Below are 3,886 nucleotides of genomic sequence, written 5' to 3' on the forward strand. Positions count from 1 at the left end.
GCTCTCGGTGCCCAGGGGAGAGATGCTTATCGCCCCCTGGGAACGTCTGCTAGAGCAGGGGGAAAAGAAAAGACCCCGATCGAGGTTCCGAGGATCGAGGTTCCGAGGCCGAGGATTCGGCGAGGCGCCTGCGGGACCCGTGCCTCCGGTTCCCACCCTGGCGTGGGGTCGCCCCCCGAAGGCGCGCGTTCTCCGCGTGTCAGCCTGGAACTCGCGCGGCCGGTACCGCCCGCTCCACGGAGCCGCCCTCCTCCCCACCCGAGACCTTTATGTTTAAAATCCGGAAGAAAAGGGGCACCCGTGTCCTCCGGCGGCCGTGGGCGAGCACACAGGCAGGAGCCGCTGCTGCTGGTGTGGGCGCGCGCGGGTGGCCTCGGGCGGAGGCTGCACGTTTGGGCATTTGGCGAAAAGCGTAGGACTCGGGTCCCATGAGCTCACTTAGTTGCTTTACAGAAAAATCCCACGAACAGTTACCGGTGTAAGTCTGTTGGCGTGGAATGAATCAGAGTTCCTAGACAAACGTTGGGAGACGGCTGGGATCTCGCAGTTCGACGTGAAACAGGCTTTCCTCTGGCCCGGGAGGGGCGCCTGGCTGAGAACTTGATTTTCTGGAGCCCGTAGTGCTCAGACGGCCCATGTTTCTGCCTCAGTCTGTGTCTCATGAGTACGGCCATGTAAAGCGACAGGCAGTAAGTACCTAGGTCCTAGGTGCTAGGTACTCTTTGTACTTGATCTCATTTAAGCTGAACTCTAAGGTGGTTAAAAGTTGCTATTTTGCCGATTAAGAAAGGGAGGCTGAGCCAGGCTGGTGGCACAGTGGTTAGCGTCAACCCATGAACCCAGAGGTCACTGTCAGGGCACGTGCCCGGGCTGGGGGGCTCCATCCCTTGTAGGGGGAGTGCAGGAGGCCAGCCATCGATGGTGTTTCTGTCTCATCCATGTTTCTATCTATCCCTCTCCCTTCCTCTCTCTCTAAAAATCATTAAAAACATTTTTTAAAAATTTTAAAAAGAAAAGAAAAGGAAGCTGAGAAGTAACTTGGGAGAAAGTTAGTACACTCGGTCATTAGAAAGCTATGTTTGGAGCTGGGCTGTGTGGGCTTAAGTTTATTCTGCCTTTGCTGCTTTTGTGACTTGAGACAATTAACTTTCCGAGTCTCAGGAGACTGGTTTTGCATTTGTAAGAGAGGAGTAGGAATAATGTCAACCTCAGAGGACATGGGTTGTGTGAGGAATAAGAGAGAGGATGTTTGTAAATCCTTAGCACAGAGCCTAGCACAAGGTAAGCATCATTGTTGTAGATTCACAGTCGTTGGCAGAAATGAAACTGCCTTCAGATCTGGGTATTCCACTGCCGCATGCTGTTTCCTAAGGTTGGGTTTAAAACAGCCTACGCGCAAGAACGTGTTGACTAACCGACCTGCCTATGCGAGTAGTGCTCGTTGCTCTTGTCGGTTTTCATATTTCTCATTCTGAAAGGCAACGTAGGTAAGGAAATGTCAATCAAGGTCCTGGCAGGAAACCCACTTCAACCCGGATGTTCCAAATGAAGAGACTTTAATGCCGGGAGGACCTAGTGGAGGGGCGTGGTTACTGTTTGAAACGATGACAAAGTTGCCCTTGGTCTTTCTCTGAAAAAGCTTTTTCTTCTAGGATACGTTACTTGGTCTCTCTGGCATGACCTGCCTCCGATGATTTATTACTTTCCGCTGCAAACACTGGAACTCACCGGGCTGGAAGTTTTTGGCGTAGCTTTTCTCTCTCCGCTATTTCTCATAACTACTCCTGTCTGGAAGCTGGTGCACAAGAGGTGGATGCTAGCCCTGCTGCGGATCCTTGCTGTTGGTAATTATTTGAAAGTATTTCTTTACGTTTTATTTTTTAGTTAAAAATCAAATGAAAGTATGTAGACTGTTCTTTGAATGCTAAATGTTTGAATTAGAAAAAAGAGTTCTCTTTCTCTTACTACTACCTCAAGAGTTTTAGTAAAATTGGGAGAGTAGGCAAAAAGCCCATGTATTTTACATTTCTAATTTTCCTATCAGATTGGAAAAGCTTAAGTATCATGAAAGGACAAGGGGAAAGAAATCGTGGTCAACAGTTCAACTCTTGAATATATTGTAATCGTTCCCCCCCAGATATGACACAAAACTCAGAAACCATTAAAATTGTTAAAGGACACTGCATAAAAATATGAAAATTATGCGTGACCAAAACCATAGTAAGCAAAATCAAACAACAACGTAGGAAAAATATTTGCAGTTCTTTTAGTCAAAGGGCTAATTTCCCTAATGTATGGTTTTTTCACAAATCAGTAATAAATAAAGGACCAACAACTCAATAGGAAAGTGGGCAAAGGCTACCATCAGTTTACTGGAAATGAAATATAATTGTTTATTTAAAAATGTACTCAGATGTGTAGAATGCAAATTGTACTCACAATATACTTATGTATAGTTTTACCTATTGGATTGGCAAAAAAATAAAGTCTGATAACACTGTATTGTAAGGATGGGAAGCAGACACTCATTCACTACCAGTGGGAATCTAATTTGGCAAACCTCTCTGCGAAGGATAATTTAACAGCTTTGGTCAAAATTGCAAATGTGTACATACTCTTTCACCCAGCAATTCCACTTCCAGGAATATATCTAGTTCATACTTCTATTGATTTGGGTTATTTTTTTTTAAATATATTTTTATTGATTTCAGAGGGGGAATGGAGAGGGAGAAAGAAATAGAAACATCAATGACGAGTGAGAATCATTGATCAGGCTGTCTCCTGCACACTCCTCCCCACCCCCCGGATGGAGCCTATAACCTGGGCATGTGCCCTTGACTGGAATCGAACCTGGGACCCTTCAGTCCGCAGGCTGATGCTCTATCTACTGAGCCAAAACACCTTGAGCAATTTGGGTTATTTTTTACCTTAAAAATTTTGGCCCATTAGAATGGCTATAAAAAGATAGATAATAACAAGTGTTGGCAAGGATGTGGAGAAATTGGATCAGTCACACATTGCTGGTGAATGTAAAATGGTGCTGCAGCTTTGGAAAGCAGTTTGTCAGTTCATAAAAACGTTATCCTATGACTCATCACCTCCACTCCTGGTATTTACCTAAAAAAATGAAAACACATGTTCACACAAGACCTTGTACACAAATGTTCATAGCAACATCTATATATATAAAAGGCTAATATGCAAAGTGTCCTCTCAGGAGTTCGGCTGGGAGATCGGAAGTTCGATCACTCACTATGACGTGCGCTGACCACCAGGGTGTGGCATGGAATGAAGGAAGGCCCCAGCCAGCCCTAATCACTGGCCAGACCTAGAGGCCCTACTCATGCACTAATTTCGTGCACTGGGCCTCTAGTTATTTATAATAGCCCAAAAGTGGAAACAACCCAAGTGCTTATCGACTGATGAATGGATAAACAAAATGCAGTACATCTGTGCAATGAAATATTATTCAGCCATGAAAAGGAATGATGTACTGATAACATTCTACAACATGGATGAGTCTCGGAAACATTATGCTAAGTGAAAGAAGCCAGTCACAGAAAGCTACATATTTTATGATTCCCTTATATGAAATTTCCAAAACAGGAACATTTATATGAGCAGGAAGTAGATGATGATTGCTAGGGGCTGGGGGTGGGGAAGAAGAAAAGGGAGCAATGGCTAACAGGTATGGATTTCTTCTTGGGTGAGGAAAATATTCCGGAATTAGATAGTGGATAAACAAAATGCACTATTATCCATCCGTGGATGAATGGTTAAACGAAATGTGATACATCTGTGCAATGAAATATTATTCAGCCATGAAAAGGAATGATGTACTGATAACATTCTACAACATGGATGAGTCTCGGAAACATTATGCTAA

At 44.4% G+C, this 3,886-nt stretch overlaps 1 long non-coding RNA gene across 1 annotated transcript in view; it reads left to right on the forward strand.

The window, feature by feature from the left end:
• The first annotated feature begins 1,654 nt into the window (after positions 1–1,654).
• The window catches only part of LOC107182390, a 4,095-nt gene continuing 1,863 nt past the window's right edge, over positions 1,655–3,886 (forward strand). The window contains exon 1 of the long non-coding RNA XR_001513111.1: positions 1,655–1,844. This is a non-coding gene — a long non-coding RNA (uncharacterized LOC107182390). The remainder of the gene's footprint in view (positions 1,845–3,886) is intronic.

This window comes from Myotis davidii, unplaced genomic scaffold (assembly GCF_000327345.1).
Source record: "Myotis davidii unplaced genomic scaffold, ASM32734v1 scaffold455, whole genome shotgun sequence".
NCBI lineage: Eukaryota > Metazoa > Chordata > Mammalia > Chiroptera > Vespertilionidae > Myotis > Myotis davidii.